Below are 25,956 nucleotides of genomic sequence, written 5' to 3'. Positions count from 1 at the left end.
TACAGTGGTGTACTCACTTATACTGAGCGCTGTATGTATAATGTACTGATAATACAGGGGTGTACACACTTATACTGAGCGCTGTATATATAATGTACAGATAATACAGGGGTATACTCACTGATACTGAGCGCTGTATATATAATGTACTGATAATACAGGGGTGTACTCACTTATACTGAGCGCTGTATATATAATGTACTGATAATACACGGGTGTACTCACTTATACTGAGCGCTGTATATATATAATGTACTGATAATACAGGGGTGTACTCACTTACACTGAGCCCTGTATATGTAATGTACTGATAATACGGGGGTGTACTCACTTACACTGAGTGCTGTATATATAATGTACTGATAATACAGGGGTGTACTCACTTACACTGAGTGCTGTATATATAATGTACTGATAATACAGGGGTGTACTCACTTAAACTGAACCCTGTATATATAATGTACTGATAATAAAGGGGTGTACTCACTTGTACTGAGCACTGTATATATAATGTACAGATAATACAGGGGTGTACTCACTTATTACTGAGCTCTGTATATATAATGTACTGATTATACAGGGGTGTACTCACTTATACTGAGCCCTGTATATATAATGTACTGATAATACAGGGGTGTACTCACTTATATTGAGCGCTGTATATATAATGTACTGATAGTACAGGGGTGTACTTGTAGCACCCTGAGGATTCGGCTGCTACAGGGGTATTGCACCTCAACCCAGAGGTGTGATATTCCACTCCCGGGTAAGGATGGAGTGTGAAACTGAGCCCAGAGAGCTGCATGCACTACACACATCCCATCTCCGGAGGGCAGACCAACGGTACTCCCACTTAGAAATGTGCAGGTACGACCGAGTCTGTCCTTGGCTGGAGTGGGAGGGGGGTGGAACATCCCAAGTAGTGTAGGGGCAGATAGGGGGAGCAGTCTGGGTAGTGCTAGGAGCTCATTGGGTGCTGGTCACCTGAGCTCACACATAGAGGGAGTATAAAAGGTGGGAACCATCTAAGAACAGGGTCAGTCAGCCTGTCTTCTGTAGAGAGAAAGGAAGAAAGCAGAGGAGCAGAGAAGCCCCAGGCCCAGAGAGAGAGAGAGGAGAAAGAAAGAAAGACCCAGAGGGGGAGACAGAAGGAACTCTGAGAATCCAAGTACAACCCCAGGGTGAAGAGTTGGCAACAGGGTACCGGATCCCAAACTGGTGGGGGCTAAAGCATACCTCAGCCAGAGACCGGAGGCCGTGGGCAGGATCTGCCACGGCCACCCACCACATCCACCCTGAAGGCAAGCCACGTGTAGGGTCAGGGAACCCAAGGCCAAGGGTCTCCCAACAGAAGGCCCGAGGGAGCTGGACCTAGGTGGATCCCTGGTGGGGACGGCCAGAAGAAAGGACAAGAAGGAGGGCTCAGGGACACGCTCCGGACTTGCTTGGGGGTTGGCTGAATCCAGGACCTGGTGGACGCAGCACGGCTCGGGTGGTCACTCAAGGCCGGAGTGACCGGAATATCTGCAGTAGGTAAACACCCTGAACTGCACAACCCGACTCTGTCTTTAATTATCATCTACGCTGCACCACCACAACCCCCATCCTCTGCACCTGACCCCCTGAGGCCATACCCCTCCCGTTGGGGGTTATACTATCTAAAGCTGCACCAACACCATCAGCCTCAGCGGACCCTGCTGCAGCGGCGGCCGTAGTGACCGCAATCCAACGGGTGGCGTAGTCGACATAACGAACTTTGTAACATCTGTAGGACTGCCACATACTCTGAGCTTGACACCCTGGGCACGGACCGGGTCACTGCCACTCGGCGACTACAACCCCCATCTGATCCGGCTCCGGGTATTCCCCTAAAGAATATGGCCCAGGGGGTGCGTCAACTTTGGCGTAGTCGGCAGGATTACGTGCCCGCAACACCCGGGTACTGCGTGCCTGAAGAAAAGAACAAGTTTACCTCAAAAAGAAGTCTCCCGCCGGTTCCGGAGGGTCCCCGCCATCGGACCCCATCACCAGTCGATTCCCGCCGGTTGTCCGCCATCAACAGCTTTTTCCCGCCATCTGCAGAGTTTCCCGCCACTGGGAAGCGGTTCCCGCCATTTCCAAGGATTTCCCGCCTTTCCAGAGCGGACGCCATTATGGGCGTGCCAGAGGATGGCAAGAGGCCGCCTCCCATCGTGGGCCAGGACCGAAAATGGCGCCAAATGTGGAAACCGCCCCCACCAACAGAGACTGTGATGCTAGAGGTGTCTGTCAGCGTGAAAGAACTGCCCCTGGAGCTGACAATCACCAAGTTGCCCCGGGACCGCCCTCGAAGTGGGAGGACTGAGAACAAGAGAGCAAAGATGGGTGTCGCCTGGAGGAGTCTGGAGAGAGCGCACCCGGGGACAAGAAGCCTAGAGCTGAGTCCAGAAGAAGCTTACCCGGAGATGGAAGAAGGGCAGAGCAGCACCGGCCCGCTGGCCAGGAGCCTGCTGGAGACAACGGAAGGAGAGCAGAGCAGCACCGACCCGTTGGTCAGGAGCCTGCTGGAAGTAACGACCCCACTAGGCCTAGTGGAGGTCCTAGCACAGCTCCCCCGAGACCGGGAGTGTGCACAGACCGCGTTGGAGGGCCTCGCAAGGAGGATGGCCCGGGTGCAGCGAGAGACGTTGGCGGAGTGGAGCCGAGAGATGGCCCAGCAGACCGAGACCCGTCAGCGGCGCACGCCACCCAAGACGAGGAGACAGACCGCCTCTGAGGATGGCGCAGGAGAACTGAAGGCCGGAGACGGCGCCGAAAAGGGAGCCGAACGAAAGGAGGCAGGTAAAGGGGACGTCTTTACCCCAAACCGGGAAACCGCTTACCTGCCCCAGCTCCCCGTCGCAGAGCCCGAAGTGCCCCCTGCCGTGCCCGTAACCGCAACGTCACCGCCACAGACTAGGCCTCAACCGGAAGCCGCGGCCGCGACCCCTGTGACGTCACACGCCTCGACCCCGAGCGTGACCAAGCAGGAAGTACCACCAGCCTGGTCGCAAGGCCTAGTACCCCCGGGCGCCGCAATACCAACAGCGCCCCCTACCTCCGCGGAGCCCCCGGCCTGGTCGCAGGGCCAAGTAGCCCAGGGCGCCGCCGTCCTTACGGTGCCCTTCACTTTCCAGGTGCCCCAGGCCTGGCCGCAAGGCTTGGGCAACCCGGGCGCCACCTCCACCGCGCCCATAAGACCAAGAGTGCCGCATCTGGGAGAAGACCTGTTCGCCCAACATACGTGCCCGGATGGGCAGCCCTTCGCATGGCCCCAAGAATACATCCAGCTGGAGCTGCAAAAAGCAAGGGCCATGTGTGAACCCCTGATCCCGGCTCCAAAGCCCGTAAAAAGGATCTCGCCCCCGCTGGAAGAGGCCCAGTTTGAGTGGGACCCCACCGGAGAAGATCTCATGGGGTTCACTCAAGAGACTCGGGCAGCCGCAGCGGAGCGTGCTGAGTGCTGCCGCCAGCAGCTCGAGGTCTTCGAGAGGGAGCGGAGAGAGAGGCGGGTCCGGGAACAGCAAGCTCAAATAAGGAGCGCGGAGCAGAAGAGCCGGGCCAGGAGAGACCCCCGTGCAGCGCATAGTCCCCGCACCACCGGGACTGTGATCAAGTTTAATATGCAGCATGGGTGGGGCTTCATCCGAGACCACCGCACCCCAGGCGACGTCTTCGTGACCAGGAGAGACGTTGAGTCCCACCTACCGGAGGGACACAGAGGTCGTGACCTTTACATCGGGGACGAGGTCACCTTCACCCGGCACAAGTGTGCCAAAGGACCCTACGCCCTCCATGTGCATCGCTCGACGGAGGAGGAGCTGCGGTGCGAAGAGGAGGAGCAAGAGGACCCGGACGGGTCTGAAACAAGAACTGAAACTGTCCACAAAGAGAGAACAGGAGGACGTCGTCGTTAAGTACGGCAGAGTAGAAGCTGTATAAAGTTGCCCGTAAGGGTACCAAAAACTGTTGCTGCTAAAATAGTCCCCGTTGGGACCAGCCTGTGTGAACTGTTAACCCCGTGTGTCCCTATTCCCACTGACCGAGGACTGAGAGCGGTCAATCCTCCCTAATACCTGGCCGAGGACTGAGAGCGGCCATATCCCTTGTATATAGTTGCGCGTCCTAAAGCGCCCCCTACTGGTTTTATAGGAAAACCACTTCCAAGAAAAGAGACTGTCGCGCTTTGCCCGGTCACCAGTTGCACAGTGACCGGAGGAGGAACAGAAGCGAGGAAAAGTCTACAAGAATGTTTTATATGAAAAGTTTTATTGATATATATATATATAATGTTTTATATGATGTTTTATATGTTTATGCAAAAATTGTATGTTTTGTGGTGTTTTGTCTTTTACAGCCCGAGGACGTGCTGTGATTTACCAGGGGGGAATGTAGCACCCTGAGGATTCGGCTGCTACAGGGGTATTGCACCTCAACCCAGAGGTGTGATATTCCACTCCCGGGTAAGGATGGAGTGTGAAACTGAGCCCAGAGAGCTGCATGCACTACACACATCCCATCTCCGGAGGGCAGACCAACGGTACTCCCACTTAGAAATGTGCAGGTACGACCGAGTCTGTCCTTGGCTGGAGTGGGAGGGGGGTGGAACATCCCAAGTAGTGTAGGGGCAGATAGGGGGAGCAGTCTGGGTAGTGCTAGGAGCTCATTGGGTGCTGGTCACCTGAGCTCACACATAGAGGGAGTATAAAAGGTGGGAACCATCTAAGAACAGGGTCAGTCAGCCTGTCTTCTGTAGAGAGAAAGGAAGAAAGCAGAGGAGCAGAGAAGCCCCAGGCCCAGAGAGAGAGAGAGGAGAAAGAAAGAAAGACCCAGAGGGGGAGACAGAAGGAACTCTGAGAACCCAAGTACAACCCCAGGGTGAAGAGTTGGCAACAGGGTACCGGATCCCAAACTGGTGGGGGCTAAAGCATACCTCAGCCAGAGACCGGAGGCCGTGGGCAGGATCTGCCACGGCCACCCACCACATCCACCCTGAAGGCAAACCACGTGTAGGGTCAGGGAACCCAAGGCCAAGGGTCTCCCAACAGAAGGCCCGAGGGAGCTGGACCTAGGTGGATCCCTGGTGGGGACGGCCAGAAGAAAGGACAAGAAGGAGGGCTCAGGGACACGCTCCGGACTTGCTTGGGGGTTGGCTGAACCCAGGACCTGGTGGACGCAGCACGGCTCGGGTGGTCACTCAAGGCCGGAGTGACCGGAATATCTGCAGTAAGTAAACACCCTGAACTGCACAACCCGACTCTGTCTTTAATTATCATCTACGCTGCACCACCACAACCCCCATCCTCTGCACCTGACCCCCTGAGGCCATACCCCTCCCGTTGGGGGTTATACTATCTAAAGCTGCACCAACACCATCAGCCTCAGCGGACCCTGCTGCAGCGGCGGCCGTAGTGACCGCAATCCAACGGGTTGCGTAGTCGACATAACGAACTTTGTAACATCTGTAGGACTGCCACATACTCTGAGCTTGACACCCTGGGCACGGACCGGGTCACTGCCACTCGGCGACTACAACCGCCATCTGATCCGGCTCCGGGTATTCCCCTAAAGAATATGGCCCAGGGGGTGCGTCATACTCACTTATACTCAGCACTGTATAAGTAATGTACTGATAATACAGGGGTGTACTCACTTACACTGAGGGCTGTATATATAATGTACTGATAATACAGGGGTGTACTCACTTATACTGAGCACTGTATATATAATGTACTGATAATACAGGGGTGTACTCACTTATACTGAGCACTGTATATATAATGTACTGATAATACAGGGGGGTGTACTCACTTATACTGAGCGCTGTATATATAATGTACTGATAATACAGGGGGTGTACTCACTAATACTGAGTGCTGTATATATAATGTACTGATAATACAGGGGTGTGCTCACTTATTCTGGTCCCTGTATATATAATGTACTGATAATACAGGGGCGTACTCACTTATACTGAGCTCTGTATATATAATGTACAGATAATACAGGGGTGTACTCACTTATACTGAGCTCTGTATATATAATGTACTGATTATACAGGGGTGTACTCACTTATACTGAGCCCTGTATATATAATCTACTGATAATACAGGGGTGTACTCACTTATACTGAGCTCTGTATATATAATGTACTGATAGTACAGGGGTGTACTAACTTATACTGAGCGCTGTATATATAATGTACTGATAATACAGGGGTGTATTCACTTACACTGAGCCCTGTATATATAATGTACTGATAATACAGGGGTGTACTCACTTATACTGAGCCCTGTATATATAATGTACTGATAATACACGGGTGTACTCACTTATACTGAGCGCTGTATATATATAATGTACTGATAATACAGGGGTGTACTCACTTACACTGAGCTCTGTTTATATAATGTACTGATAATACAGGGGTGTACTCACTTATACTGAGCCCTGTATATGTAATGTACTGATAATACGGGGGTGTACTCACTTACACTGAGTGCTGTATATATAATGTACTGATAATAGAGGGGTGTACTCACTTATACTGAGCACTGTATATATAATGTACTGATAATACAGGGGTGTACTCACTTATACTGAGCGTTGTATGTATAATGTACTGAAAATACAGGGGTGTACTCACTTATACTGAGCCCTGTATATATAATGTACTGATAATAAAGGGGTGTACTCACTTATACTGAGCACTGTATATATAATGTACAGATAATACAGGGGTGTACTCACTTATACTGAGCTCTGTATATATAATCTACTGATTATACAGGGGTGTACTCACTTATACTGAGCCATGTATATATAATGTACTGATAATACAGGGGTGTACTCACTTATACTGAGCGCTGTATATATAATGTACTGATAGTACAGGGGTGTACTCACTTATACTCAGCACTGTATATGTAATGTACTGATAATACAGGGGTGTACTCACTTACACTGAGGGCTGTATTTATAGTGTACTGATAATACAGGGGTGTATTCACTTATACTGAGCCCTGTATATATAATGTACTGATAATAAAGGGGTGTACTCACTTATTCTGGTCCCTGTATATATAATGTACTGATAATACAGGGGTGTACTCACTTATACTGAGCTCTGTATATATAATGTACAGATAATACAGGGGTGTACTCACTTATACTGAGCTCTGTATATATAATGTACTGATTATACAGGGGTGTACTCACTTATACTGAGCACTGTATATATAATGTACTGATAATACAGGGGTGTACTCACTTATACTGAGCACTGTATATATAATGTACTGATAATACAGGGGGGTGTACTCACTTATACTGAGCGCTGTATATATAATGTACTGATTATACAGGGGTGTACTCACTTATACTGAGCACTGTATATATAATGTACTGATAATACAGGGGTGTACTCACTTATACTGAGCACTGCATATATAATGTACTGATAATACTGGGGGGTGTACTCACTTTTGCTGATCACTGTATGTATAACGTACTGATAATACAGGGGGGTGTACTCACTTTTGCTGAGCTCTGTATGTATAATTAGTGTTGAGCCACCCCCGTAGTGTTCGAGTTCGGTTCGGTTCGTCGAACACCTTCGAACACCGTTAAAACCAATGGCAGGCAAACAAAAACACATAGAAACACATAGAAAACACCTTCAAAGGTGTCCAAAAGCTGACAAACTGCTCAGAAGACACAACTAACACATGGAAAAGTGACAAGTACATATAGTCATGCGAAAATAAAAGAGGTGGAGGAGTAAAAGGAGGGGGAGACACAGATATAGGCATGTCATGCCCTTCTAAAATCCAAAAAGTGAGAAGCCGACACGGCCAGTCCGCTCCTGCCCGTGCCACCTCCGTGTCGCCGGGTTTGTGCCAGAGCCGCGGTGAACCCTGATGGCCAGCCCCCCTCTCCCAATACTGGTGCCTGTCCGCTGGTGGGTCGAGCGAGCCCCCCTGTGGTGGAGGCAGCTCTAAGCTTTTTAATTTAAATTGTCTCTCTAATTTGAATGAATACACTTTAAATCCATTTACAAGGATCTATTGGAGGGCAAGTCTCATGCCAGCAGCCGCGTAATTCCAGCTCCAGTAGCGTCCACTAAAGCTGCTGCAGTTAAAAAGCTTTTATAAGGATCGAGCTCGGCTGTCCACCGCAAGGCATCCTAGTGCCAGTCCCAGCCCCTATGCCTTGGGGTGCCTCCTGATGCTCTTCACTAAGTATCCCATGGTCCCCAAGCATTTCCTTTGAAAAAATTAAGTGTCTAAACTACAGGTGGTGTAGCTTGCTTAACAGCCGGGATAATCCGCTGACTAGCAGACACTGCTACTAGGCACAAAGTATTTCCTGGGCTAGATGCAGTTAAAAATTTGTAATTAGATACTCTCGTTGGATGCTGAGAATGCATTCCATAGAGTCTCCTGGCACGCCATATATGATTCTCTTAAAAAGCTTGGGGTAGGGGTCTAGGGGACCCTTTTATAGCCCAAATCACGGCCCTGTATCACAATACGTCACCTAGGCTGAAGATAAATGGAACTGTAGCACCCTGAGGGCTCGGTTGCTACAGACGTATTGCACCTCACCCAGAGGTGTGATATCTCACTCTCAGGTAAGGATGGAGTGTGGATCAGGACCCGACACCTGCATGCATTACACCACATTGCCGTGGGGCAGGGCGACCAATATGCCCCTGAGATGGGCACGACAGTCCCTGTCCCTGGCTGGAGTGGGGGGAGGGAACACTGAGGAAGGGGAACCCTGTAGTGCAGGAGCAGGGAGGAAGCAGTTCCTGGGTGCATTGAGAAGGGAGTATAAAAGGTGGGCACCATCTTAGTTCAGTGCAGAGAAGTCTGAGCAGAAGTGGCAGGGAGCAGGGGCTCTGCATGAGCTCTGCTCCGGAGGCGGGCCTAGTAACAGAGGCCCAGGCCTGGAAGAGGGAGAAGGAAGGAAGAGGAGCGGAGAAGGCTCCAGGAACGAGGAATGAAGGGATCCCAGGGGTGCGGACGGGCGAGTCGCCACCGCACGCCCGAATCCACCTGCGTGGAGGGGTCAGGCCAAAGGGGGAGACCGGTCCCCGAACTAGTGGAGGCAGGAAATGACCCTCAGCTAGAAACCGGAGGCTCTGACATTTTATGTGGCGCAGCCCCTTGCTACACCCGCTAGGAAGGCACCACATAGGGTCAGGGAAACTGGCGCCAAGTTTACCAAGAGGAGGCCCGAGGCAGCCGGACAGAAGTGTTGGTAAGAAAGGCCAGACAAAGGACACACAAAGGGGGTCCTGTGAAGTGCTCCAAAGTTATCTGGGAGTTGTCTGAGCCCCTCACCTGGTGAGCACAGTACGACGTGGGCAGCCGTTACCTGCAGACGTGGTCTGGATAATAAGAACTGTGAGTAAAGGCCCTGAACTGCATCACTGACTCCGTGTCGTTACTGCTGCTGCCCTGCACCATCACCCCCATCCTCCGCATACACTGCCCTGAGGCTATACTCCTCCCGTGGGGAGTTATGCTACGCTCTGCTGCACCCACAACACCAGCCTCAGCGGTCTGCCCTGCAGCGGTGGTTCACTCTGACCGCAATCCACGGGTGGCGTAGTCGGACATTTAAACATCAAAACCACATAAATAGTTCCGCCACTGGTTTGACCGCCCTGAGCCACGGAACCGGGCGGGTCGCCGCCACGAAGACTACAACCACCAGCATCCACCAAAAAGGGTCCGGCTCCGGGTGTCCCAAGGCCCAGGGGGTGCGTCAGAACATTTTCATCACCTTTCACAATCACCAATGGGACAAGGCAGGGATGTCCTCTGTCCCCTCTCTTATACATCCTAGTGATGGAGCACCTGCTCTCATCAATTCGCCATAACCCCAATATTAGGTGGATTGAGGTGGGAGGCACCGAGTACAAGTGCTCTCTATTTGCTGATGATGTCCTAGTATATATCACTCAATCACATATATCCATCCATGCTGTTATGGCTGAAATAGATCACTTTGTTACATGGTCAAATTTTAAAATCAATGCAGCGAAGTCTGAGGCCCTCGATGTCTCCCTCCCCAAATCCATATAGGATTCCATCCAGTCCAACTTTCCCTTTGCCTGGCCCTCACAGGGTATCAAATACTTAGGAATTCCTATTCATAGAGACCTCTCCCATCTATGTTATCTTAATTTTGGGCCCTTTATTGAACAACTCCATACAGACCACGGTTGGCAAGTTAGAACTGTAAGATTCACTACGTGAACCGCTGGTGTTTTGTGGAAAAGCACATGTACACTGCGTTCCAAATTATTATGCAAAAAGTGTTTAGGAGTGATAAGGGAAGAATTTGTTTGTTTGTCAGTTAAACTCATTGATGGTGATGTGTGTCAGGGCTCTTTATATCACTGTAAGCAATTGCAGACACCTGTGCTAATTAGTTTGGCAGGTGTGTCCAATGAAAGGCAAGACTACTTAAGAAGGCTCTCTCACATTATTAAGCAGCCTACATTTTCTGCCAAAATGGGAAAGAAAAAGGATGTGTCGGCTGCTGAGAAGCAACAAATTGTGGAGTGTTTAGGTCAAGGCATGACTACAATCAACATTGTGCGATGATCAGGATGAAGTGTCTTGGCAATCAAGAAGTATGTAGCTGATTCACAGTACACACGTGTGCGTGCTGATAAGGGCAAATTGAGGACTCTTTCCTACAGGCAATTACGTTAGGTTGAAAGAGCAGCGGCAAAAAAGCCTTGTCATAGCAGCAGACAAGTTTTTGAAGCTGCTTGTGCCTCCAACGTCCCCCGAACAACAAGATGCAGGGTCCTTCAGAGGTTTGCAGCTGTGCATACGCCATCCTGTCGACCTCCTCTATCCACTTCACACAAGCAGAAACGGCTCCAGTGGGCCAAACATTACATGAAGACTGATTTCAAAACAGTTTTGTTTTGGATGAGTGCCGTGCAGCGCTCGATGGTCCAGATGGATGGAGTGGAGGATGGCTGGTTGATGGACACCCCACGCAAACACGGCTACAGCGCCAACAAGGAGGAGGTGGAGTAATGTTTTGGGCTGGAATCATGGGGAGAGAGATTGTCGGCCCCTTTAGGATCCCTGAAGGCGCTAAAGATGAACTCCATAATGTATGTGGATTTTCTCAAACAGCACTTCCTGCCATGGTTCAAGAAGAAGAACCGTGTATTTCACAGCAAGATCATTTTTCTGCATGATAATGCACCATCTCATGCTGCACATAAAACATCTGCATCTCTGGCTGATATGGGCATAAAAGGGGACAAACTTATGGTGTGACCCCCATGCTCCCCTGACCTCTACCCCATTCAGAACCTTTGGAGCATCATTAAAAGGAGTGTCTATGATGGCGGGAGGCAGTTCACATCTAAGCAACAGCTCTGGGAGGGTATTCTGTCCTCATGCAAAACAATTGAAGCAGAAACCATCCAAAACCTGACAAATTCAATGGACGAGAGAGTTCAGAAGCTCCTTTCGAACAAGGGGTCCTATGTGAAAATGTAACATCACCTAGAATAAAGTTTTGAGTTGAAAACTGTTTGATTTCAGTTTCTAACAACCTGCTAATGCTTATAATTTCAAAAATGACCATTTTTTTGGTCTTTATTAAAATGAAAAGGTTGATCAAAAAGTTTGGGGGATCTAAGAGTGTGGCAACCCAGTAGTCATGATTACTTCGAATTCTGACAATATGAGGGTCATGCTGCAGGTAGTGCAGCAAGAAGGCACTTATGTGTCTTGCGCATCTCGGAGCCTCAAAATTATTTTCCGGGCTAGATGCAGCTAAAAATTATTATTAATTTTAAATCTGGTGAAGCTTTAGTATAGATGGCCTAATAGGATCAGTGCTGCACACTGCTACAAAGCCCAAATTATTTTCCAGTCAAGATACAGATAAACATGATTAGTAATTTGAAAGCTTAAAACGGTTGGTAGGGTGATTTTAACCAATCATCAAGCTTTTACTCTCCCCAGGATGACACAGGGGTAGAAAAGTCGTTTCGGATCCATGATTTGTTCATCTTTATGAACGTGAGTCTGTCTACATTATCAGTGGAGAGCCGCGTGCGCTTATCTGTCAGCACACCACCAGCAGCGCTGAACACACGTTCAGACAGAACGCTGGCTGCGGGGCATGACAAGATCTCCAAGGCGTAAGTGGCTAGCTCCGGCCATTTATCCAGATTGGAAGCCCAAAAAGAGCAAGGGTCCAGTGACACAGTCGTGGATTCAATGTTTACTTGGAGATACTCCTGTACCATCGTCTCTAGGCGTTGACTATGTGTCAGACTTCTTGTCTCCTGTGGCCTTGCAAAGGATGGGCTAAAAAAGTGGTGAAATGATTCCGCAAAATTGATGTTACCAGCAGATACTGTGGTTCTGTTACGGTTTGAGTGCTGAACACTTGACGGTCCCACGGTTGGCAAGTTGGAACTGTGAGATTCACTACGTGCACCACTGGTATTTTGTGGAAAAGCACATGTAAGATTCTGCAACAGTCTCTGCTGATACTCCTGCATGCGTGCATCCCTTTCTATGGCAGGAATAATTTCTGCAAATTTACTTTTGTACCGGGGATCTAACAGTGTGGCAACCCAGTAGTCAGGATTATTTCTAATTCTCACAATTCGAGGGTCATGTTGCAGGTAGTGCAGCAAGAAGGCACTCATGTGTGTTGCGCATCCAGGAGCACCAAGTCCCTGTTGTGTTGGTGGCGAGGTAACAATCATGCTTCCTTCCTCTGTCCTCTCCCCCCAACCTCGCACAACAGAAATGTGATCAAGGTCTCCCTCATCTGATGAGTCTTCCATCAGTTCGTCCTCCACTTCTTCCTGGGCTCCTGCACCTTCCTCACTAGTTTGGCTGCTACTATGCGCCCTGGTAAAACCATCTCCCCCACCCTCACATGCCTGCCGCCTTGGTGCTGCCGACCGTCTGGACCTTGCAGATGTTAGCCCTTCCGCATATGTAGCACCCCGAGGACTCGGCTGCTACAGGGGTATTGCACCTCGAACCAGAGGTGTGGTATTCCACTCCCGGGTAAGGATGGAGTGTGGGACTGAGCTCAGCTAGCTGCATGCACTACACTCACCCCATTTCCGGGGGACAGAACAACGGTACTCCCACCAGATAGATGTGCAGGTACGACAGCGTCTGTCCCTGGCTGGAGTGGGGGGGGGGGAGGAACATCCCAGTAGTGTAGGGGCAGATAGGGGAGGGACTCTGGGCATAGAGGTAGGAGCCCATTGGGTGCTAGTCACCTTGGCTCACACATAGAGGGAGTATATATGGTGGGCACCATCTTTAGACAGGGTCTGTTCAGAGAGGAGCTCAGCCAGAGAGGGCTGACAGGGAGCTGTGGCTCCGGCTGGGCCCAGCTCCAGGGCCAGGCCTGAAGCAGAGAGAAGGAGGAAGAGAGGCCCAGAGACACAAGGAGAGAGGGAACCCTGAGATCCCACAAGTTAACGGGTGAAGGGTTGGCGGAAACGGGTACCGGAACCCAAACTGGTGGAGGCTAATGATCCTCAGCCAGGAACCGGAGGTCGTGGTCAAGCTTTGGCACGACCCTCACCATATCCACCAGGAAGGCATACCACGAATAGGGTCAGGAAAGCCAGAGAAGGTTTTACCACCAAGAGGCCCGAGGGAGCCGGACAAAGGTGGATCCCTGGTGGGAACGGCCAGTAGGAAGGAAGAGAGGGGAGCTCAGGACCACGCTCTGGACTGCCTGGGAGTTGGCCGAGTCCCACACCTGGTGGACGCAGCACGGCTCGGGTGGTCACTCAAGGCCGGAGTGACCGGAGCAACACCTGTGAGTAAAAACCCTGAAACTGCATCACATGTCTCTGAGCTTTCTTGCTGCACCATCACAACCACCATCTTCCACATCAGCTGCCCTGAGGCCATACCCCTCCCGTTGGGGGTTATACCATCTACGCTGCACAAGCATATCACCGGCCTCAGCGGTCTCCCTGCAGCGGCGGCCTCATAGCCGCAATCAACGGGTGGCGTAGTCGAACATTTTTAACATCTACTGCTAAACGCTGCCACTCAGTTTGACTCCCTGGGCACGGACCGGGTCACCGCCACAAGGACTACTACCCCTATCCAGATCCGGCTCCGGGTATCCCTTGAACATGGCCCAGGGGGCGCGTCAACTTTGGCGTAGTCGGCAGGATCACGTGCCCGCCACCACCGGGTACTGCGTGCCTGAAGAAAAGTTTATCTGTACCGTAAGAAGAAGTGTCCCGCCGGTTCCAGAGGGTCCCCGCTATCGGACGCCATCTCGGGTCGTATCCCGCCGTTTGCCCGCCATCTGCAGCCTTTTCCCGCCATCCACGGAGTTTCCCGCCATAAGGAGACGATTCCCGCCATCTGAGACGATTTCCCGCCCTGGCAGAGCTGACGCCATTATGGGCGTGCCAGAGGGTGGCAAGAGACCACCTCCCATCGTGGGCCTGGTCCTAGAAGAGCGCCAAAAGCGGAGACCGCCCCCACCCGCAGAGACTGCAATGATAGAGATGTCCATCAGAGCGAGGGGTCTGCCCCTGGAACTGACAATCACCAAGTTGCCCCAGGACCGCCCTCAGTATGGGCGGATCAAGAACAAAAGAGAGAGGATGGGTGCAGCCTGGAGGAGTCTGGAGAGATCGCACCCGGAGATGGAGGGAGAGTCAGGCAGCACCGACCCTCTGGTCAGGTGTAGTGCCGGCGTCCCTGCCCTCTGCTAGGCAGGGACGCTGCTCCTCTCACCGCTCTGCTCCGTGCCCGGCTTCCTCCCCCCGCTCTGCTGTCAGCGCGCGCTCCGTCCCGGCGTCCTCCTCCTGCTCTGCTCTCAGCGCGCGCTCCTTCCCGGCCCCTGTGCTTAGGGCGCGCGCGCTCCCCTCCTCTTAAAGGGGCCGCGCGCGCTGCCCTAAAGAGTCCCCGGCCAATGGCCGGAGGACTTCATCATATATAAGGCACCTCCTCCAAAATGGAGGTGCCCGAGCAATGTTGTTTGCACCTGTGTCTCACCTGTGCTTCAGCCCTCAGGTCCCGTTGCCAGTTTCCTGCCAGTTTCCTGCTAGTTACCTGCCAGTACCTGCCAGTTACCTGCCTGATTCCTGCCTGAATACTTGTTACCTGTCTGCCAGTCTGAGGTCCGACGGTCTGCCTTACAACTCCGGTCAGTCTGTCTAAGGACCAACTTGCCCGCTCACCTGGGAGCGCACATCAGCTACCTGCCTGCTTGCCTGAGGTCCGACGGTCTGCCTTACTACTCCGGTCAGTCTGTCTATGGACCAGCTTGCCCGCTCACCTGGGAGCGCTTCTCCGTTATCTGCCTGCTTGCCAGCCCGGAGGCTCCGTTGTCACGTGCTGTGACCACCAGCTACTCCAGACTCTTGCCCGCTCACCTGGGAGCGCATCTCCGTTACCTGCCTGCTTGCCAGCCCGGAGGTCCCGTTGTCACGTGCGGTGACCATCAGCTATTCCAGAGACTCTTGCCCGCTCACCTGGGAGCGCTTCTCCGTTACCTACCTGCCTGCCAGCCCGGAGGTTCCGCCGTCACGTGCCGTGACCACCTGCTATTCCAGAGACTCTCGCTTGCTCACCTGGGAGCACACATCTACCACCTGCCTGCTAGCCTACCCGGAGGCTCTGCCATCACAGGTCGTACCTACCCCTTACCCAGAGACTGCCCTGATCACTTGCCGTAACTCCCTGTCCGTTCACCCAGAGACTGCCACCCGCTCCCTTACAAGGGCCGCCCCCTTGTATAGTAGCTCAGAGGTTCCGCCTCCCGGACCCGTTACAGTTTGCTCGGGCCATGGAACCCGGTGGCACCCAAGCTCCCTCGCTCTCGGACCTCGCTCTTGAACTGTCCCGTCAGAGGTCCCAACAGGAGGCCATCCTGGGTCACCTGCGGAATGTTAATACTCGCCTGAACACTCTGTCTGATCCACCAACAACCTCCGCCAGTGCCATATCTTGCAATCCGGCGGCTCCGCTGCTCACTAATACTATGGTATCCTACCCCGGACCCCGGCTTTCTGCACCTCCTCGCTTCGGAGGCGACCCCGTCCAGGCTCGGGGCTTCTTGAATCAGTGCACCCTGCATTTTGAACTTTTGTCCTACCAGTTTAACTCCGACCGGGCCAAAATTGCCTTCATCATGTCCCATCTCACCGGGGAGGCCCTGGCCTGGCTGAATCCTCTATGGGAGAGAGGAGACCCCCTGGTGTCCAACTTGCCTGCTTTTCTCACGGCTTTCCGGAAAGTCTTCGACGAACCCGGACGGAAGACCTCATCTGCATCATCGTTGCTACGCCTCCGTCAGGGGAGTCTCACCGTGGGCCAATATGCCATACGGTTCCGTACCCTTGCCTCGGAGCTGGCCTGGGATAACGACGCTCTGGTTTCCGTCTTCTGGGAGGGTCTGTCCGGCCGTATTAAAGATGAACTTGCCGGTCGGGACATTCCTACCATTCTCGATGACTTAATAACTCTTGCCACCCGAATTGACCTACGGTTTCAGGAGCGTGCCAAAGAGGTCACCCGTGAGAGAAGGATTCCACGTTTAGCTCCTACTTTCCAGAAACCCGTCATTCCCTCCATCTCTCCCCAGGTACACTCTCCTGAGCCTATGCAGGTCGACCAGACCAAGATGGTCAAAACCCGTCAGGACTCACGCCGTGCCGAGGGGAGCTGCTTCTACTGTGGCAGTAAGGAGCACCGGATCCGTGCCTGCCCGGAGAGGTCGGGAAACGCCTGTGTCTAGGTTCGCTCAGAGAGGTCCACCTAGACAAGAATAAATCCTCTCCATCCCTGCTGTTGTCAGTTTCGATCATCTACGGGGAGAACCGTTATTTCGAACTAGCCCAACTTGACTCTGGAGCAGCCGGGAACCTTATTTCACAGTCCCTGGTTGAGAAATACCGCATCCCCACCAAACCTCTGGCTGTACCCTTGTCTGTCGCTGCCGTGGATGGGGGCCTCTTACCTCGCCCCATTCAACTCATCACCGAATCCATTACCCTGCAGGTGGGAATGCTGCATTCTGAAAGTATCTCCTTTCATGTTCTGCCTGGACTCTCTCACGCCCTCTTGCTAGGTCTGCCCTGGCTCCAGAGACATGCACCCGTGCTAGACTGGCAAACCGGAGAGGTCCTTCGCTGGGGACAAGACTGTCATAAAACCTGCCTGGTTCCCGTCCATCCCGTCCGTCCCTCTCCTACCCCAGCTAATCTACCTGGACTTCCGATTCCTTATTGGTCTTATGCAGATGTCTTTAATAAAAAGGAGGCAGAGACATTACCACCACATAGACCATACGACTGTCCCATCGATCTGCTACCCGGTACTACTCCTCCCCGTGGGCGTATCTATCCTTTATCCGCTGCTGAGACCCGGTCAATGTCCGAATATATTGAGGAGAATCTGGCCAGAGGATTCATCCGGAAATCTACCTCCCCGGCGGGAGCAGGCTTCTTTTTCGTCAAAAAGAAGGACGGCTCTCTCCGTCCCTGTATAGACTATAGAGGCCTAAACCTGATCACGGTGAAGAATAAGTACCCCCTTCCGCTCATTCCAGAATTATTTGATCGTCTGAGGGGGGCTAGGATCTTCACCAAACTGGACCTTCGTGGGGCGTACAACCTGGTTCGTATTCGTCAGGGGGATGAATGGAAGACGGCATTCAACACCCGGGACGGCCACTATGAATACCTGGTAATGCCCTTTGGTCTCTGTAACGCTCCTGCCGTCTTTCAAGAGTTGGTCAATGACATCTTCCGGGACCTTCTCTACTCCTGCGTAGTGGTGTACCTGGACGACATCTTGGTCTTCTCTCCGGATCTCCAGACTCACCGGAGGGACGTTCGTCAGGTCCTGCTCAGGCTAAGGCAGAACCATCTCTACGCTAAATTTGAGAAGTGCCTCTTTGAGCAGACCTCGCTTCCGTTTCTGGGCTACATTATCTCTCAGACCGGCCTTCAAATGGATCCTGAGAAACTGTCTGCCATCGAGAAATGGCCCCGACCGGAGGGGTTGAAGGCCATTCAGCGTTTCCTGGGCTTCGCCAACTACTACCGCCTCTTCATACCACACTTCTCTTCCCGGACAGCCCCAATTTCTGCGCTCACCCGTAAAGGTACTAATCCCAAAGAGTGGCCACCCGAAGCAGAGGAGGCCTTTCTTTCCCTTAAACAGGCCTTCTCTTCCGCCCCGGTGCTGCATCGCCCAGATGGCAACAAGCAGTTCTTCCTGGAAGTTGACGCCTCCTCCTCTGGAGCCGGAGCGGTACTTACTCAAAAATCATCTTCCGGGAGGATGGTAACTTGTGGCTTCTTCTCTAAACTCTTCTCCTCCTCTGAGCGCAACTATTCCATAGGAGACCGAGAGTTATTGGCCATCAAACTGGCATTGGAGGAGTGGCGTTATCTGCTCGAGGGGGCTCTTCACCCGGTAATAATTTACACTGACCACAAGAACTTGGCTTACCTCCAGCATGCCCAGAGACTTAACCCGCGCCAAGCCCGGTGGTCCTTGTTTTTTGCTCGTTTTGATTTTGTCCTTCATTTTCGCCCGGCTGACAAAAACGTCAAGGCGGATGCCTTGTCTCGATCCTTTCTGGTGTCTGATCTCGAGGAGGATCCGAAACATATCATCGATCCCGCCAGAGTAATGCAGGTGGCTCCCGTGAGTCTAAATCGTCTTCCTCCTGGTAAGACGTTCGTACCAGTACCTGATCGGGAGAAGATTCTACACTGGGGTCATTCGTCCAAACTAGCTGGCCACGCCGGTCAGAAAAAGACCCTCCAGCTTATTACCCGGCACTACTGGTGGCCTAACCTGCACAAGGATGTAATAGACTTTGTTTCTGCCTGTGTGTCCTGCGCCCGCAACAAAGTTCCGAGACACCTGCCGGCCGGCCGCCTCCTACCTCTGCCAGTACCTGCTGCCCCCTGGCAGCATATAGCGATGGACTTCATTACTGATCTGCCCGTCTCTGCCGGTTGTACGGTCATTTGGGTGGTCGCTGACCGCTTCTCCAAGATGGCTCACTTCATTCCACTGCCAGGTCTTCCGTCTGCACCCGAGCTGGCTAAAGACTTTATCCGCCACATCTTCCGTCTTCATGGCCTGCCCCGTCACATCGTGTCGGATCGTGGGGTACAGTTCACTTCCCGTTTCTGGAGAGCCACTTGTAAATTGCTGGACGTCACCCTGGACTTCTCCTCCGCTTACCACCCACAGTCTAATGGTCAAGTGGAGCGGATCAATCAGAACCTGACCAGTTACCTTCGGCACTTCGTTAATGCCCACCATTCTGACTGGGTGGATCTCCTGCCATGGGCCGAATTCTCGTACAACAATCACGAGAGCGAGTCTTCCTCCAAATCCCCGTTTTTTGTAGTCTACGGTCAGCATCCTCGGATCCCGTTTCCCGTCTCCACCTCGGCGGACAATCCGGCTGCGGAATCTCTTGTTAACAAATTTTCCTCCATATGGGAGAGTACCCGGTCCGCACTCCTTCTGTCATCCGAGCGTATGAAAAGACACGCTGACAAAAAACGTCTGGACCCTCCTCAATTCCGCCCTGGGGATAAAGTCTGGCTCTCGTCCAAATATGTCCGGCTCAAGATCCCTTCCTATAAGTTAGGGCCTCGGTTCATCGGCCCACTGGAGGTCATCAGTCAGATCAACCCGGTGGCCTATAAATTGAAACTCCCGGCCAACTTACGGATCCCTAACTCCTTCCATGTGTCTCTCCTCAAACCTGTGGTACTTAACTCTTTTTCCAAGTCTACAGGTACGCCTCCTGCTCCGGTTTCTGCTGAGGACGAGTTTGAGGTAGAGAACATTCTTGCCACCAAAAGGGTAAGAGGAAAGACCTTTTTCCTGGTAGATTGGAAGGGGTTTGGTCCTGAGGAGAGAACGTGGGAGCCCCGGGAGAACATCCATGCCCCTCTCATCCTAGCTAAATTTCTGTCTGGCCTAAAAAAGGGGGGGCCTAAAGGGGGGGGTACTGTAGTGCCGGCGTCCCTGCCCTCTGCTAGGCAGGGACGCTGCTCCTCTCACCGCTCTGCTCCGTGCCCGGCTTCCTCCCCCCGCTCTGCTGTCAGCGCGCGCTCCGTCCCGGCGTCCTCCTCCTGCTCTGCTCTCAGCGCGCGCTCCTTCCCGGCCCCTGTGCTTAGGGCGCGCGCGCGCGCGCTCCCCTCCTCTTAAAGGGGCCGCGCGCGCCGCCCTAAAGAGTCCCCGGCCAATGGCCGGAGGACTTCATCATATATAAGGCACCTCCTCCAAAATGGAGGTGCCCGAGCAATGTTGTTTGCACCTGTGTCTCACCTGTGCTTCAGCCCTCAGGTCCCGTTGCCAGTTTCCTGCCAGTTTCCTGCTAGTTACCTGCCAGTACCTGCCAGTTACCTGCCTGATTCCTGCCTGAATACTTGTTACCTGTCTGCCAGTCTGAGGTCCGACGGTCTGCCTTACAACTCCGGTCAGTCTGTCTAAGGACCAACTTGCCCGCTCACCTGGGAGCGCACATCAGCTACCTGCCTGCTTGCCTGAGGTCCGACGGTCTGCCTTACTACTCCGGTCAGTCTGTCTATGGACCAGCTTGCCCGCTCACCTGGGAGCGCTTCTCCGTTATCTGCCTGCTTGCCAGCCCGGAGGCTCCGTTGTCACGTGCTGTGACCACCAGCTACTCCAGACTCTTGCCCGCTCACCTGGGAGCGCATCTCCGTTACCTGCCTGCTTGCCAGCCCGGAGGTCCCGTTGTCACGTGCGGTGACCATCAGCTATTCCAGAGACTCTTGCCCGCTCACCTGGGAGCGCTTCTCCGTTACCTACCTGCCTGCCAGCCCGGAGGTTCCGCCGTCACGTGCCGTGACCACCTGCTATTCCAGAGACTCTCGCTTGCTCACCTGGGAGCACACATCTACCACCTGCCTGCTAGCCTACCCGGAGGCTCTGCCATCACAGGTCGTACCTACCCCTTACCCAGAGACTGCCCTGATCACTTGCCGTAACTCCCTGTCCGTTCACCCAGAGACTGCCACCCGCTCCCTTACAAGGGCCGCCCCCTTGTATAGTAGCTCAGAGGTTCCGCCTCCCGGACCCGTTACATCAGGAGCCTGTTGCGGGCCGCCACCCCAGAAGGCCTGGTGGAGATCCTGGCACAGCTCCCCAAAGATCGGGAGCATGCACAGACCGCGCTGGAGGGCTTGGCTCGGAAGATGGCCCGAGTGCAGCAAGAAGTGCTGGCCAAGTGGAGCAGAGAAATGGCCCTACAGGCTGGAACCCGCCAGCAAAGGACGCCACCCGGGACGAGGAGTCTGTCTCCCTCTGAGGATGGTGCAGGAGGGACGAAGGCCGGAGACGACGCCGTGGAAGGAGCTGAAGAGATGGAAGCAGGTAAAGGGGACGTCACCACCCCAGGCCTAGTAGCCGTGAGCCTGCCCCAGCTCCCCGTCGCAGAGCCCGAAATCCCACCGACCGTGCCCGTTGCTGCACCGCCACCGCTCCGAACTAGGCCTCAAGCGGCAGGAACCGCGGCCACGCCTCCTGTGACGTCACGCGTCTCAACCCTGAGCGCGGCCAAGCAGGAAACGCCACCGGCCTGGTCGCAAGGCCGAGTACCCCCGGGCGCCGCCGTTTCCACAGTGCCCTTCACCTTTAGGGTGCCACCGGCCTGGTCGCAAGGCCTGGTGAATCCGGGCGCCGTTGCCCCCATCGCGCCCTCAACCTCCACAGTGCTGCCCCTAGGCGAAGACCTATTTGCGCAACATACTTGCCCGGATGGGCAGCCCTTTGAGTGGCCACCGGAATACCTCAATCCCCGATTCCGGAAGGAGTGGCCCCTGTGTGAGCCCCTGATTCCGGCTCCGGCACCCGCCAAGATCACCCCACTCCCGTTGGAGGAGGCGCAGTTCGCATGGGACCCCACCGGTGAAAACCTCATGGGGTTCACTCAAGAGACCCGGGCGGCCGCAGCCCAGCGTGTGGAGTGCTGCCGACAACAACTAGAGGTCTTCAACAAAGAACGGCGAGAGAGGCGGGTCCGCGAGGAGCGGCTGCAGGTCCAAAGTGCGGAGCAGAAAAGCCGGACCCGGCGAAACCCCCGTGCAGCCCACGGTCCCCGCGCCACCGGGACTGTAATCAAGTTCCAACTGGAGCACGGTTGGGGCTTTATCAGGGATCACAAAACCCCCGGCGACGTCTTTGTTACCCGCAGGGATGTCGAGTCCCATCTGCCCGAGGGACACCGTGGACGTGACCTTTACCTGGGTGACGAGGTCACCTTCACCCGGCATCAGTGTGCAAAAGGACCATACGCCCTTCATGTGCACCGGCTGACGGAGGAAGAGCTGCGGTGTGAGGAGGGACAAGAGGACCCGGACGGGTCTGAAGATTACCCTCAGGAGGAGACAAGGAGAGGACACCGCTGCTGAAGGGAAGTAGCATAAACTGAAACTGTAGATAGTTACCCGTAGGGGTACTTGATATGATGCAAATCAGAGTGTGGTCCCCGTTGGGACTAGTGTGAACTGTTTGCTGTGTGTCCCTATCCCTGACCAGGCTGAGGACTGTGAGCAGCCATCCCTTATCCCCACTGGCCGAGGACTGAGAGCTGCCATACCCTGTAAATAGTTGCGCTTCCTAAGGCGCCCCCTACCGGTTTTATAGGAGAACTGCTGTTTTTCTTCCAGTGACTGTGGCACTTTACCTGGTCACAAGTTGCACCGTGGCCAGAAGATCAAGAACATTTTATATGAAAAAAAAAAAAAAAGTTTCATATTAAAAGTTTATATTGCTAGAATAATATATAAGAAGTTACCTGTCATATTATATTTGCTGATAATGTTTTATAATGTTTTACCTGTTAGTGTATGTTTTAAAAAGTTTGTATGTTTTGGTATGTTTTATTCTTTTACAGCCCGAGGACGTGCTGTGATTTACCAGGGGGGAATGTAGCACCCCGAGGACTCGGCTGCTACAGGGGTATTGCACCTCGAACCAGAGGTGTGGTATTCCACTCCCGGGTAAGGATGGAGTGTGGGACTGAGCTCAGCTAGCTGCATGCACTACACTCACCCCATTTCCGGGGGACAGAACAACGGTACTCCCACCAGATAGATGTGCAGGTACGACAGCGTCTGTCCCTGGCTGGAGTGGGGGGGGGGGGAGGAACATCCCAGTAGTGTAGGGGCAGATAGGGGAGGGACTCTGGGCATAGAGGTAGGAGCCCATTGGGTGCTAGTCACCTTGGCTCACACATAGAGGGAGTATATATGGTGGGCACCATCTTTAGACAGGGTCTGTTCAGAGAGGAGCTCAGCCAGAGAGGGCTGACAGGGAGCTGTGGCTCCGGCTGGGCCCAGCTCCAGGGCCAGGCCTGAAGCAGAGAGAAGGAGGAAGAGAGGCCCAGAGACACAAGGAGAGAGGGAACCCTGAGATCCCACAAGTTAACGGGTGAAGGGTTGGCGGAAACGGGTACCGGAACCCAAACTGGTGGAGGCTAATGATCCTCAGCCAGGAACCGGAGGTCGTGGTCAAGCTTTGGCACGACCCTCACCATATCCACCAGGAAGGCATACCACGAATAGGGTCAGGAAAGCCAGAGAAGGTTTTACTGTCAGGGTAAAAAGAATATCACGACTAGAGATGAGCGGTGTTCGACTAGAACTGTTCGCCAATCTCAAATTCGAGCTGTTTTGGGCGGTGTTCGAGTTGTTCGACGAACCCGAACGATTTGCAAAAAATTCGGCTGTTCGAGGTTATGTTCGATAACTGTTCGTGCACCAAAAGCTTGTCCTGCATGTCTGGCGCTATTTAGAGCACCAATAATGCAGGGATTGTCTGCCACTCACTGTAATGCCACAGCCATGGTGGTTGTGGCATTACAGTGATTGCCCAAATCGATGGGAACAGTGCTCACAGTGAAACATGAAAAGCCGGCAATTCAGCAGCAGCATACACCGGTACCCGACAATTTAGAACCGAAAGAATAGAGCTTCACACATAGATTAGATAGATATAAACATGTCAGCCACATATATACGAAGTACAGTGACAGTGTTGCTTACTGTACTTGTCATTTAGCGTAAAGGATTTATCAAAAAAAATAATAGTGTTTTCGTGCACCGTCTCTTTAAAAAAGCCGGCCGGCAATTCAGCAGCGGTACCCGACAATTTAGAATAGAAGGAATAGAGAATCACACATAGATTAGATAGATAGAAACATGTCAGCCACATATATATGAAGTACAGTGACAGTGCTGCTTACTGTACTTGTCATTTAGCGTAAAGGATTTATCAAAAAAAATAATAGTGTTTTCATGCACCGTCTCTTTAAAAAAGCCGGCCGGCAATTCAGCATCTGTACCCGACAATTTATAACAGAAAGAATAGAGCTTCACACATAGATTAGATAGATAGAAACATGTCAGTCACATATATATGAAGTACAGTGATAGTGTTGGTTACTGTACTTGTCATTTAGTATTAAAATAAAGGATTTATTATTAAAAAAAATGGCGTGGGGTTCCCCTTAATTTTAGGCTCTAGCGGAGGTTAAGCAGACGGCTGGGGCAGATGTTTGAAGCCTGGGAAGGGGGTAATACCCACGGAGCTTTCCAGGCTACTAATATCAGCCCCCAGCTGAATACATAGCCTTTACTAGCTATTAAAATGGGGGACCCCCCAAAAAAAATGACGTGGGGTCCCCCCTAATTTAATAGCTAGCAAAGGCTAGGCAGACAGCTGGGGGCTGATATTAATAGCCCAGGAAGGGAGCCATGAATATTGGCCCCCTCCCAGGCTAGAAACACCAGCCGTCAGCCGCCCCAGAAATGGCGCATTCATAGGATGCGCCAATTCTGGCACTTAGCCTCGCTCTTCCACGCTGCCCTGGTGCGGTGGCAGGGGGTAATAGGGTTGGGGTTGATGTCAGCTTATAATGCCAGCTGACATCAAGCCCAGGTTAGTAATGGAGAGGCGTCTATAAGACACCCCCATTACTAACCCCATAGTCAAAGTTAAAAAAAACACAAACACCCAGAATAAAGTCCTTTAATTGAAATAAAGACACAATCCTTTATTGTTCTAAATTAAACCATACTTACCGTCACGCCCATTCCAGCTGAAGCCAACGATCTCCTGCAATAAAAGAAAAATAATAAAGCAACCTCATCCTTACCTTTCCATGGTTCCCACGACAGCTTCAGCTCTGCTACATCGAGATGACAGGCTGGACCGCAGCAGAACGCTGCCATCCAGCCTGTCATCCCGCAGACACTGAGAAGCGCAGGCTTACTTGCGCTGCTCAGCGTCTCTCTGTGACGACATCCAGATGAGCCGAGTTCATGTCCAATGAACTCAGCTCACCTCCTGCACGTCACTGACAGCGTGGGAGAATTCTCCTGCACTCAGTGCTTCAGCGTGAGAATTCTCCCGCTGAAGCGCTGAGTGCAGGAGAATTTTCCCACGCTGTCAGTGACGTGCATAAGGTGAGCTCATGTCCAATGAACTCAGCTCACCTCCTGCACGTCACTGACAGCGTGGGAGAATTCTCCTGCACTCAGCGCTTCAGTGTGAGAATTCTCCCACGCTGAAGCGGTGAGTGCAGGAGAATTTTCCCACGCTGTCAGTGACGTGCATGAGGTGAGCCGAGTTCATTGGACATTAACTCGGCTCATCTGGATGCCCTCACAGAGAGACACTGTGGAGCGCAAGCAAGCCTGCGCTTCTCAGTGTCTGCGGGATGACAGGCAGGATGGCAGCGTTCTGCTGCGGTCCAGCCTGTCATCTCGATGTAGCAGAGCTGAAGCTGTCATGGGAACCATGGAAAGGTAAGGATGATGTTGCTTTATTATTTTTCTTTTATTTCAGGAGATCGTTGGCTTCAGCTGGAATGGGCGTG

Source organism: Phyllobates terribilis, unplaced genomic scaffold, assembly GCF_046119375.1.
Source record: "Phyllobates terribilis strain yellow unplaced genomic scaffold, ASM4611937v1 Scaffold_7__3_contigs__length_470593459, whole genome shotgun sequence".
In the NCBI taxonomy this organism is placed as follows: Eukaryota; Metazoa; Chordata; class Amphibia; order Anura; family Dendrobatidae; genus Phyllobates; species Phyllobates terribilis.
The sequence above is the reverse complement of the archived record's forward strand: the minus strand, read 5'-3'. Positions refer to the sequence as shown.